We start from the raw sequence: 13,870 nt of genomic DNA, 5'->3' as shown, positions 1-13,870 counted from the left end.
TGTAACTTGGATCACGTACCACCATCTTGGATCAAAACGATCCGGATGAAAAACCACCTATATTGAAGATGGGTGCCAAATGTCGTCAATTATATATATATCAATGGACTTTAAAAACAAAAGCTTCGACTAATTAAATCATTAGTATGCACCTGCTCACAGTGCTCGGGAAGAACAAAAGTATCACTTTCATCGGTCCAATATTTGTGGAGTGTATTGCAAAGAGACCGCTACTATCTTTTCTCATTGTTGCATGGGGACCGTTGTAAGTAGTTCTAAACCATTTTACATCAAGAATGAAAATAGTAAATTGTCTAAAATCAATTTCATAGATGTCGCGTATGGTTCCACAATAATCCAACTATGAGGAGAGAAGATTGGTATCTGAAGCACTTGCTCGGCTATCTTGTGTGAAGTTAGCCATGACTCCACAATCATACGTGACTCTCTTTGAATCGATGCGTTCCACGCGAAAATGTCGTCCATATGACCATAATGCACTGTACTTTTTGTACTGTAAAAGAGCATCATTAAAACAATGAAGATGCACCTATTTTGTAGCATATATTGCCACAAATAATTACTTAATTACGTCAAGAGATAAGAAACTTACATGCAACAAGTGGTCTTCCACTGCAGCAAATGGTCGGTCTCCAAGCACCGCTCTGCTATAGCACTCTCATCAAACTCCAGCCGTTCATCCCTAGTAATTGATGTAATTAACAGTTTGATATAATTAACTCAAGGCTCCCAAGGTTGGAGACCATAGATCAACGCCAGAAAACCGGAAGTACCTGCGCTTGCCTTAATCGATCGTTAGAAAACCTGCATGCCTAACTTGCCACCTCCCAGCCTTAATCGATCCTTCACCTTTGAGAATTCTATTTGTTCCAGTGTGAGTGGCTAGAGCCCAAACTCGTTCCGAAACATTGCGAAGCTCAAGCAGAATCGTTCTCGTCCCTTTTTATACCGCGGATCAGGCCGGTTTCCTGTTGGAATAGAAACTCGTGTTAGACTCCAAGCGCATTGTGCGACAATAGGTTTCATTAACCGATTAGCAAATGTCAATATCACCTGAGGATCAGCAAGTGGTCGTCTCTTCTCGACGTAGCAATATCTATCATTTTCGGCATTCAGAATTGCTTTAGCCTACAGATAAATGTGGATGTGAGAAGTGCTGAAGGGTCCCCAAAGCGTCAGAGGTTAAACAAAAAGTAGAATGCGAGAGCGGGAAGAAAATGGACCTCCCGTGCTTTCTGCGCATCGCGCTCGGGCTTGATCCAGAGAACCAAGCTGCGAGGTTGGTGCGACCGGTGACGCCGCCCATGGCATTCATGAATTGTGAGAAGGAAGAAGAAAAATCGAGTGGGAGCTAGGGGAACAAAACCAACGGGGAAAAGCTTAGACATGCAGGAAGAGATAGACAATGTGCAGAGCACGGGAAAGACAGAAAATGCAGGGAAGGGAAGAGACGTAGAAGAAGGAAATATGATCAGCGACTACTTAGGCAAATATCTAATCCATCACTGGCAGACGCAGCTTCTTCTTGTTGAGGTTGGACAGATCGATTCGGTCCGCCGACCATAGCAGCAGCTACTGCATCTGCTGCTTCATATTGATAAGCTACTTCGACTGCAAAATATGTGGTAGCGGATTCCTTCTCGCCAGGCTCCTCCATGGCATTACGAAAGATTTGATGTTTCTGAGGATGGAATTACGCACCATTTCTTCCTAGCTGCTGCTCCGTCTCTCCTCCCTTCCGATCTCACCTCCCCCCCTCCTTCCTTTTTGCTTTCCTCCTCTCTCATATCCTCCTCCCTTTCTCCACCTCCGGCCGCCCGCCTCCTCCTCCCGCTGCTGCAGTCACCTTCGCCATCCCCCCTTATACATTGTTGATTGTTCTCCAGCCGCCTCCCGTGGCTTCGCTCGCTCACGCTCCCCTCATCGCCGGCGATGTCGATGTGCAGCAAACGTGCCTCTTGCAACAATAACCACCCCACGCTTGATGAGCCAGTAATCGAAAGAAGAGACATCGCTCCAACTTGTTTCGCTCCAGAGAGAAGAGCCAGACCTTAGCTTGCATGTAGAGTCCACCTTCTCCGGTTTTTGGATTCGTAGAGCTTCTCGGAATAATGCTGCTAAGAAGCACCTTCGCGTACTCATCCGTAATTCTTTGCCCTTCCTATGGATAGAATTGAAGGAGACCCAATCGTTTTAGATCAGTTTCTGAGCTAACAGGCATTGCTAATCTGCACTCTGCCAAAGCTATGTCTCACAATTCGGTGGCGCGCAAGGGACACAGGGAGCTATTCTTTCTCTCTCCCAAAGACATGAGAAGAGGTGGAAAGGAAGCTCAGATAGGGAGCTCTACTTTCTCTCCCGATGGAAAGGAAGCTCTACTTTCTCTCCCAATGAAGAAGGAAGCTCAACTCTGCTGCGAATTCCATTGGAATACGCTTGCTAATCATAGATAGGGAGCTGATCTTCTATAGAGGGAGATCTTGCAACGCAAGAAAGCATTCTGTATCGTGCTATCGTGCTGCATGCGATGACTAATCTGCAAGTTCCAATTTTTTACGAAAGTAGGAAAGGGAGCGTGTTCTTCTCTCCGACTTATAATATTAAAAGAGGATGGATGGAGCCATGCTCCTCGCAAATTCGTCGAAGCTTCCTTCGAGCAGATCTCGCTTCTTGCAACAGTAGCCGTGCAGACTTTGGCACTCTTGCAGCTTCTATCTCCCCTCCAGCGGAATAGGGGGAGATAGACATTAAGAGGACTCTTCATTTCATCTGGCGCTATAGCTTATAGTCCCGCGAGACATCGATACTTGGAAGCAGGGTCCATTGTCTTCCTATTCACACTTGCAGACTGGCTCGCGTCACGATCCAGTGACAAGGTGATTTCAAAGCCTGGATGTACTCATTCCCTTCCTGATTATATATATATCTTGAATATGTTTTTTCCATCAACAAGTACTTATTTCTTTGTCTTTCTCTTCAAAGATGACATGATGCTACATGTATGCACAGGCTCGATCGGCCATATTGTCTGTCGCAAGTTTAGCCCCGTAGAGTGCTATTCTTGTGAGTCTCTCCCCCCCCTATTCCGCCAGCAGAATAGGGGATTTGCATTAGGGCCACTTACCTCCTTCAAGGACGTTGAAGGTCGATTGGTGCGTTCGCATTAAAAGAACCATGGTGGATGTTGTTTGGGCCTTGGTTTATTGTTTGCGTTAGAGCCTTGGATGTTGTTTGGGCCTTGGTTTGTTGAAGCCAATAGAAGCTTTTATGGATGCGCCTTTCTTGAAGATTTAGTAGCTCTAGCATGCTTTTCATAGGGAATCTGGTCTTGAAGGTATGCAGCATTGGAGAGGAGATAGAGAGTCTGCCATTGAAAGTATGCAGAACTGGAAGAGGAGATAGAAAGTCTACCATTTTGGGTTGAAAAAGCTTTTCACTGCATCTATCCCCCTTATTAAGAAACCTCTTAATGTCACTCTCACCCTATTTCGTCGGCGGAATTAGGGATTGTATAGTTTTTGGAATGCACTTGATAGGAATCGTATAGTCTTTTTAATGAAAGGAATACCTATTTTGATGAAATGAATTTAAGAGAATGGAGACTGTTAGGTTCCTTTTTGCCATTAGTATCCTTGCATCTCAAGCATCCACAGTCATTCAAAGGGCTTTCTCACTACCAACACAAGGTGCGAAATACCCTAAACAGCCTGTCGATGCAAAGTCTATCGAATTACAGTCTCTCCTCACCAAGGGCACACTGATCCATAGAGAGGGCATATTGCTTCGCACAATCCTTGACCATCACCTCAAGGAAGTAGCACAATTCCTATCCACAATCTTGGGGGTTAAGTGCGGCAAGAATTGATTCCTTCCACTCTGCAAGACTGGGTCCAGCATGTAGTCATCTTCTTTACAAAGAAACTAGAGGGTTCTTTAGGCCAAAAATGTAAAATCCCATACTTATTGGCTATAATCATAAGAAAAGAACTACAAGAGTTGGACATACCCTTCTTGTTGAGATATTGAGCTCCACTTGTGATATGCCAGGGTGACCGTTGTGCATTTATGTCACCGACTTGTTAGCTGCAGATGCAGTTGGTACACTGCCCATGAATAATAACTGGATGACAGCTATCCTTATGTACTCTAGTTCATGGCTCAGTTAGTATGCCACAATAGTTAGCTGAGTTTGGTTTGAGACCCACATATAGGGTTCTTCTATTTCTTTGTACTAGAGTTCTTTTGGCGTTCACAACTAAGAAGAGGAAAACTGTTTTCAGCCTCCACCTTTGTGTGTATTCCCCCATTGTGTATGTGAGAAAGCCACAAGTGAGACTTCTCCCTTCTCTCCCACGATCTTCACATGGTATCAGAGCCTGGTTCGTGGTAAGGAGCTCAAGAAAGCAAACCAAGTTCACGGCTTCTGTGAGGCAGCTTGATTGCATAAGCTGCTTTATGATATGCATCAGTCTATAGATGGGCCAGTTGTCATTTATTGTGACAACGTGAGTAGTATACACTTGGCAAATAACCCAGTCTATCATGCTAGAACAAAGCACATTGAGGTACATTACCACTATGTGCGGGAGAAGGTTCTAGTAGGTTTTATTGATCTAGTTTGTGTCAGCACAGAGGATCAGGTAGTTGACATATTCACGAAGGCATTGGGCACAGAGAAGTTGCGCAAGTTCAGAGACCTACTTGGTGTGCAGGAATTAGGATTGAGCTCAAGGGGGAGTGTTGAGATATCGAGCTCCACTCGCGATATGCCAAGGTGACCGTTGTGCATTTATGTCACCGACTTGTTAGCTGCAGATGCCGTTGGTACACCGCCCATGAATAATAGCTGGATGACAGCTATCTTTATGTACTCTAGTTGGTGGCTCAATTAGTATGCCACCTAGGTTAGTTGAGTTTGGTTTGAGACCCACATATAGGGTTCATCTATTCCTTTTTATAAGAGAGTTTTTTTGGCTTTCACAACTAAGAAGAGGAAAACTGTTTTCAGCCTCCACCTTTGTGTGTATTCCCCCATTGTGTATGTGAGAAAGTTGCAAGTGAGACTCCTTACCTCTCTCCCACTCTCTTCACATTGGCTACATGGGCACCACTTGTAGCAATAGTATCACCAGACCTCATCACCATCTATTATTCTCCAACATCAAGCTAGCCAAATGATCCAAATGTTAGAACTATTCACTAGCTTGGCCAAGGAAGAATATGCAAGGGAATTGGAAAGAAAAACTGCAAAGAACTAAATATCAATTCTAGGCAAGTGCCATAGAGGTCAAGGCACTTCAAGCGGAAATAGATGAGAAGGAGGTAGAAGAAGTGCACATGAACCAAGCTCTCCGAGCTCAAGAAAAGACAGTGAGGGATGTGACCTCCCACCTCCACCAAAGTCAAACACAGCTGATAGAAGCAGTACAAGCAATGGCAATCCTATAGACCTACTATAACTCCTTGACATCTGCACACTCCAAGATTGCAAAGACAAGCTTGAAGAAATGAAACAATCTTTGGCAGTGCGTGCCTTCAGCATTGACGAGCTGACACGAGAATGCAGAATCTTAAAGGACCAACTTACTACCGCTCAACAGGCCAGCACTTCACAAGCATAAGTCTTGGACCAATGGTCCAATACCATAGAAGATATTCCTCAACAGGCAAAGGTCACCTTGCAAATGAGAAAGCTTAAGGAGGCCTATACAACCATCTACCATCAATACAAAGAAAAAATGAATGAGATGCACTCCTGAAAGATAATCATCTCCAAGCTTGAACTCCAATTGCTAGTGCACAATAGTGAGGCATTGGAAGACAACACCAATGAAACCCCACTTCAATGCACAACAGTGGTATACCAAGAGCTTATGGCTACTCTACAAGGGGAAGATCACCTCAATGCACGCGTGCTTATCCAATGGAAGCAACTCCAAATTAGGATCATATCTGCTCATCCAACAGTCGAATGGGAACGTTCCATTAGGACCAAAACCCTGTGCATAATTTTCCAAGACTTATCCGAAGATGAAAAAAATATCTTCTACCTGTCTACACATGGCGGGTTTATAACACTCAGGATGGATGCTTTCATTGCATATGTCTGCCTCATGGGTGGTCCTCCCCTCAAGGTTATTGCAGGTTTGTTGCCATTGCTATTGCTACAAAGGCCATCCCTATTATTTGCAAGGCATGACATAATCGACATCCCACCCATGCAGCTGATCATCCCATCGCACTAGCAAAAAGAAGTGTCGAAAGATGCACTACAAGGCATAGGCCATTTTTTGACGGAAATACCGACGCTTTTTAGATTAAAATTTTTTTTTTCACAGGCGCAAACGTCGCTATAAGTGTTGCTAAAAGCATCAAAAAAGGACCGTCGCTATAAAGCATCGCTATATAGCGACATTGGCAAACGTTGCTATATAGCGACGATGCAAACGTCGCGATATAGCGACACTGTTAATCGTCGCTATATAGCGACACTGGTAAACGGCGCTATATAGCGACGATTAACAGAAGTAAAAAAAAAGGGTTAGTGGGGCTAAACAGGGCTTTCCTTTGGCCCTGTTTAGCCCCACTATTTTTTTATTTTTTTTTTGTAATTACAAAAGAAAGTTTTTTATGACAAAATTTCCCTTGCTTGCAGGGTGATACAAAATTGTTCTTGTGAAATGATGAGTAACAAATGCATATACATGTCGGACATATACAACAGTGTTTGTAACAAAATTACCCTGTCGAAAGGGCGATACAAAATTGCTCAAATGAGCGGATATACAAAATGCTACTACCACTACTCATCCGAATCCGAATCATCTTCGTCTTGTTGGCCTGTTCCTTGGTCCTCGACACCTGTCTTCTCCCTCATCCTCGCCACCTGCGTCCGATCCTTGGCCCTATTGATCGCTCGCCTCCGATGATGGGACGCTTGAGCTTTGACCCTAAGAGTAAACCATATAAATCGAAAATTAGATTGGAACTTAAATTAAAAAGTGAGATTACAAGTAGGAGTAAACTTATACCATGCGAGCAGCCACCTCAGCCCAATCGACCGTCGCTCCCATTGCCTCTTGCTCAATGAACCACGGCTTTGTTCCTATCCGAAATGCGCATCGCGTCTCTGTTGAGATATCGAGCTCCACTCGCGATATGCTAGGGTAACCGTTGTGCATTTATGTCACCGACTTGTTAGCTACAGATGCGGTTGGTACACCGCCCATGAATAATAGCTGGATGACAGCTATCCTTATCTATACTAGTTCGTGGCTCAGTTAGTATGCCACCTTAGTTAGTTGAGTTTGGTTTGAGACCCACATATAGGGTTCTTCTATTTCTTTGTACTTGAGTTCTTTTGGCTTTCACAACTAAGAAGAGGAAAACTGTTTTCAGCCTCCACCTTTGTGTGTATTTTCCCATTGTGATTGTGAGAAAGTCTCAAGTGAGACTCCTTCCCTCTCTCCCACTATCTTCACATGGTATCAGAGCCTTGTTCGTGGTAAGGAGCTCAAGAAAGCAAACCAAGTACGCAGTGTCCTGGTAAGAGGACTAGTGTTGCTTTCCTTTTTCAAGTTGGGAGCAAATCTCTGCAGGTAGCACAGCCAGAAGTGCAAGAGTGCACTGTCTTAGATTGAGACGCCCTTCGCGGTGTGGCGAGAGGACATTATATGCTGCGGGGTCATTTTCGGGCCCGTTTTGAAGGCGGAAGTTCTCCGCAAGCATTCAGAAAAAGGCCTTGTTTTTGCTGTGCGACCACTGTTCTACAGGTCAGTGAAAAGTTGTCGCAGAAATTGCATCATATGCATGTGCGCAGAGACATTGGGAGTTGCAGATTCATGCTTGTTGCCTGTTGATGCAAAATCATTACTAGGAAGTGACTGTGTGGTGAAATACCACTTTCGTCAGTTTTGCAGATCTGCCCGTGTGAGGCAAAAGCTGTGTTTTTTGTAGTGGTAGAATATTTTGCAGTCTTCTACAATGGCATCTAATTCTCTTTCACAGATTGTCATTGAAAATCTTGATAAGAACAACTTCCAGGCATGGAAGTTTAGAATGATGAATTTCTTGATGGGAAAAGGCTATTGGGAGTTCATTACAGGAAATGAAGAAGAACGTGTTCTTCCTAATGTTCCCAATCAACAGGAAATGCAGGCATTCAAAGGATGGCATGAGAGAGCCAGGAAAGTTATGTACTGGCTATCTATCAGTATTTCGGACTCCATGATTGTGCATATTTAGGATGCAAGTATGCCAAAGGAGGCATGGGATACTTTGGCAAAAATGTACAGCACAAATACGCAAGCCAGGAAAATGCAGCTCAAGCAGGAGCTGCACGATGTGCAGAGAGAAAATATGAGCATCAATGACTACCACATGAAGGTGAAGAAAATTGCGGATGCACTTGCTTCCATTGGGTCGCCAATGGATGATGACGATTTAGTTTCTGTGACCTTGAATGGTCTAGGAAAGGATTATGCACAGTTCCGGACATCCATTGCCGTCCGTGAAAAATTTCCTGATTTTGAGGAGTTGATTGCTCTTCTAATTTCTGAAGAGCAGAGAAATGGGGGTGCATCTTCTTCAGGAGGAACTTCAAAAGAAACTATCTTCTACTCAAATGCTGGCAGAGGTAGAGGCAGAGGTAGAGGAGGCCGATCTGCAGGCCGTGGTAGAAATCAGAATATGCAGCAAATGCAAGAAAACTAGTCCTATGTAGGAGGACGTGGTAACTCTAGAGATAGGGGGAGCCAAAGAGGTCGTGGTCGATGGCAGAGAGGCCAAAATGCAAACAGCAATGTTGAATGCTACTACTATGGTAAAATGGGGCATATGGCTAAAGACTGCTACAAAAAGCAAAATGACATTATGAATGGAAAATTGCAGCAAGGCAATTATGCATCCTCTAGTAGACAGGGTGATGACAGAAATGAGCATTTGTTTATGGTGTAGCATATGACAAATTCTGTGACAAGTGCATAAGAAAGCAATGATGTGTGGTATGTTGACTCAGGTGCATCAAACCACATGATAGGTCATGCTGAATGGATGCAAGATGCAAGGAAAATGGAAAAACCAGGATTTGTGGAGACTGGTGATGATACTGCACATCCTATTGTGCAGATTGGCAAAATTCGTTTGTCTATGCAGGATGGGAAAAAGAAATACTTGTCTCATGTATTTCATGTCCCGAACATCACCAAGAACTTGGTTTCTATTGGTCAGATGGTTGAGTAGGGCTTGCAGGTCAGATTTAATCCTCATGGATGCTTTGTTGAGGATATGAAAAATAATGGTCGCTTGATAGCAAAAGGAAAGAAGAAGGGCAGGATGTTTACGTTGGATGCGGACATGCTTGAATTGAGTGCAGCAATGTTTGCACATGGGACCGGTGTAGTTGCAGATATTGATATCTGGCACAAATGCATTGGTCATGTTAATATACAGTGACTTAAATCAATGCAAGCCCAAAATATTGTTGCAGGATTGCCTAAATTCAAGGTTGCAGAAATGCACAAGGTTTGTGAAGCCTGTCAATTTGGGAAACAAGCAAGGAAACCTTTTCCTAGGCATTTTCAAGAGAGTAAAAAGCCATTGGAATTAATCCACTCTGATGTGTGGACTACTAAAGCTGCATCTATTGGTGGCTGTCACTATTTTGTCACGTTTATTGATGACTTCAACAGAAAACTTTGGGTGTATTTTATGAAAAAGAAGTGTTTGGGCACTTCAAAGCTTTCAAAGCTATGGTTGAAAAAGAAACAGGCCTGCAAATAAAATGCCTAAGGTCAGATCGAGGGGGAGAGTACCTCTCAAATGAGTTTGCAAGGTTCTTGCAGGAGCATGGTATAAAGCAGCAATATTCATGCAGTCATACCCCACAGCAAAATGGAATTGCAGGAAGGAAAAACTGGCATATTGGAGAGGTATCTTGGGCTATGCTAAATTAAGAAGATCTACTAGATTATTATTGGGCTGAAGCAGTTGCTACAGTAGTTTATATAATGAACAGGACTCCCACTGTAGCAATACATGGCATGACGCCAGAGGAGATGTATACTGGTAGGAAACCAGATATTTCTCATTTGAAAATTTTTGGTTGCATTGCTTATGTCCATGTGCCAGATGAGTTGAGGTCCAAGTTGGATCCAAAAGCTGAGAAGTGCATCTTTATTGGTTATTCTCTGCAGCAGAAAGGGTATAGATGCTATAACCCCTCTACTCGTAAGTTTACAGTGAGCAGAGATGTTGTTTTTGATGAGATGAGCAGCTGGTATAAACTAGTAAATGTGATGATTGATGTAGATGCACAAAATGGTAATGCTGCACCGAATTCACAGCAGCAATCACAAAATATCAGTGGACCTGCAGTGTCCTCTAGTAGTGGTCACATACCTCGCCAAGGATAGGTAGATTGAGATCAGGAGAATCTCCTCAAAGCAATGCAGATAGTGGTATGCAGGTATCACGAAAAGGAAAAGAGAAGGTAGATCAGCCCATGTTTGATATGAATGCAGGTCACTCTTATGTGAATGGTGAATCCAGTGGCTCAGAGCAGAGCATTGATGATGAGTTGGGTATTCCTTCTGTTGTTACACCTGGAGTAAGGAAGACCAGGGATGTTTTGAGAGCACCTGGAAGTGAGCCTATTTTGCACAGGTCTACCAGGGTTAGGTATCCTCTGGATAGGCTGAAATATGATGGATTTATAGCCATTCACTATGCCTATATGGTCAAAGTGATACAGGAACCAGAACCCACTTCTTTTGAGCAAGCCATGGGAAATGAAAAATGGGAGAAAGCCATGGATGAAGAAATGGATGCCTTGGATGCAAATGCTACATGGAAATTGGTGCCTTTGCCTAAAGACAAGAATGCAATTGGCTGTAAGTGGGTTTATAAGATCAAGCACAATGCAGATGGTTCTGTGAATAGATACAAGGCAAGATTAGTTGTCAAGGGGTATGCATAGACATATGGCATTGATTATGAAGAAACTTTCAGCCCGGTTGCAAGGATGGCAACCGTAAGAGCAGCCATTGCTATGGCTGCATCAAAGGGATGGTCTTTACATCAGATGGATGTAAAGAATGCCTTCTTGCATGGTGATTTACAAGAAGAGGTCTTTATGGAGCAGCCAGCAGGTTATGTTCATGCTATTCATCCTGAGTTTGTTTGCAGTTGAAGAAAGCCTTGTATGGCTTGAAGCAAGCACCTACAGCATGGTCTGACAAGATAGGACAGTATCTTGTCACTATTGGCTTTCAGATTTCCAAGGTAAATTTCTCACTCTATGTGAGAAAAACAGAGAAAGGGATTATGCTGCTTGTCATTTATGTTGATGATTTGATCATCACAGGTGATAGTGATGAAGATATCCTTCATGTGAAAATGCTATTGAGGCAGAAGTTTGAGATGAAGGATTTGGGAGAGCTGCGTTATTTCTTGGGCATTGAGGTGATTAGATCACCAAGTGGGATACAGCTCTTGCAGAGGCAGTATGGACTGGACATGCTGTCCAAATATGGGATGACAGGCTGTAAGCCTATTTCAGTTCCTTTGGAGCAGAATGTGAAGCTGAGCGCAGATGCAGGTGAGATTCTGGAAGATCCTACTATGTATAGACGCATAGTAGGAAGTTTGATTTACATGACTATTACCATGCCAGATTTGAGCTATGCTATTGGGTTGGTAAGTCAGTTTATGCAGGCTCCAAGGAAACTGCATTTGGATGCAGCTAGATGCATACTCAGGTATGTGAAGTCCACATTGTAGTATGGACTATTTTATGAGGCTGGGGTTCAGATACAATTGCATGGATACACTGATGCTGATTGGGCTGGTAGTATTTCTGATAGACGATCTACCAGTGGGTATGTGTTCTCTTTTGGGAGTGCTGCAGTCACTTGGAGCAGCAAGAAACAGCCTACAGTTGCCTTGTCGAGCACAGAGGCTGAGTACAGGGGTGCAGCAATGGCTGCATGTGAGGTAGCTTGGTTGCATAAGCTACTCTATGATATGCATCAATCTACAGATGGGCCAGTTGTCATTTATTGTGACAACATGAGCAGTATACACTTGGCAAAGAACCCAGTCTTTCATGCTAGAACAAAGCACATTGAGGTGCATTATCACTATGTGGGGGAGAAAGTGTTACTAGGTCTTATTGATCTAGTTTATGTCAGCACAGAGGATCAGGTAGCTGACATCTTCACAAAAGCATTGGGTGCAGAGAAGCTGTGCAAGTTCAGAGACTTGCTTGGTGTGTAGGAATTGGGATTGAGCTCGAGGGGGAGTGTTGAGATATCGAGCTCCACTCGCAATATGCCAGGGTGACCGTTGTGCATTTATGTCACCGACTTGTTAGCTACAGATGCGGTTGGTACACCGCCCATGAATAATAGCTGGATGACAGCTATCCTTATCTACACTAGTTCGTGGCTCAGTTAGTATGCCACCTTAGTTAGTTGAGTTGGGTTTGAGACCCACATATAGGGTTCTTCTATTTCTTTGTACTTGAGTTCTTTTGGCTTTCACAACTAAGAAGAGGAAAACTGTTTTCAACCTCCACCTTTGTGTGTATTCCCCCATTGTGATTGTGAGAAAGCCTCAAGTGAGACTCCTTCCCTCTCTCCCACTATCTTCACAGTCTCTGCATCTTTAGGAAGACGACCCATCACAGCTTGCTGTGGATCCAATTTACGAGAGTTAGAGTTAGCTAAAGTGCATGTAATATGTAAGTAAAACAAATAGAACAATACATTAAATGAGAAGAAGTACACTTACGTCCGCCTGCACCAAAGTGCAAAGTACCTACGACGTCCATCCATCTCTTCACAGCCCTCCTCTGACCCTCGAACATTTCGGGATGGTCCCTATGTTGCTTCTTGAAGTACTTCCAATCAGCTTTGTCTGCCCAACTGGGTTTAGCCAACCCCTTTGTAATGGAAGTACGCAAGGTTGATCTACGATGCTTCAGGACCAAACCCATGCGCTCTCGCATATAATCGTCATTAAACTCCACATTTGGTGGATTAGGGTATCTTTGTTTTAACTCATCGATCACCGCCTGCTTCTTTTGGGCATCTTGATACTGCCAATCGGTATTTATGCCGCACTTAAAGTGATGACTCATCAACCTCCTCATGGCAGCCATCACTGCTTTGCCCTTTTTATCTTCTATTATCTCTTCGGCAGATGTGATTTGATAGGAGAGATCCCCTGATGAGTAAGGGGGACTGACGGTAGCAGAGTCTGTGTTGGGATATCTCAAGGTGTATGCCTCAGGCACACCTTATGTTTCTATGTGTGAGTGCTAGAGGCACAGTTAGGTGCCCACAAGCACAGTTAGGTGGTGGAAAAGCCACATAGGATGATTGAGTGAATCTAGGAGCAGATTGAGGAGATGATTGTGGAGCTTTGAGGTCATCAGTGATGTCAGTGACCTTGTATGAGGTGCCTACTTAAGGACCTCACTCTTCTTCATTCTATAAGCAAGTATTCTGATTTTGTGTCAACTCTACTCTTTCCTTTCAGTATTCCAACATGGTATCAGAGCCCTTTGATCCCCCTTGAGCCCATTTCTGCCACATCATCATCTTCTTCTTCATCTTCTTCTTCTCCATTTTCCTCTTTCTTCCCAAAATCTTTGAGAGCTTGGTTCTCCATCTACAAACAGCCATTGCCCAAACCCTCTGAGCTGGAAACTCCTCTAGTATGGGCGAACTTCCACCTGCAAGCAATTGAAGAAAAAACGTCTGTGGTGGCTGCCATTCTCCAAACAGCGAATTTCTTCTGTTGCTCAATACTCCCTGCATACTCTGCCATTGCCTGAGCCCTCTTAGGA

General features: G+C 43.7%; 1 pseudogene across 1 annotated transcript; it reads right to left on the bottom strand.

Moving 5' to 3' along the window:
- Window positions 1-893: 893 nt before the first annotated feature.
- Window positions 894-1,725, bottom strand: LOC147893088 (uncharacterized; annotated as a pseudogene). The gene is made up of 4 exons (XR_015542309.1): window positions 1,686-1,725; window positions 1,245-1,338; window positions 1,075-1,149; window positions 894-989 (listed from the first exon to the last, which is right to left on the bottom strand). The product of XR_015542309.1 is annotated as an uncharacterized LOC147893088 (transcript).
- Window positions 1,726-13,870: the final 12,145 nt, after the last annotated feature.

Source organism: Dipteris shenzhenensis, chromosome 16 (assembly GCF_047967505.1).
Source record: "Dipteris shenzhenensis isolate YYH24624 ecotype China chromosome 16, Dip_SZ_1.0, whole genome shotgun sequence".
NCBI classification, from domain to species: Eukaryota; Viridiplantae; Streptophyta; class Polypodiopsida; order Gleicheniales; family Dipteridaceae; genus Dipteris; species Dipteris shenzhenensis.
This window is presented reverse-complemented; position numbering and strand designations above follow the sequence as displayed.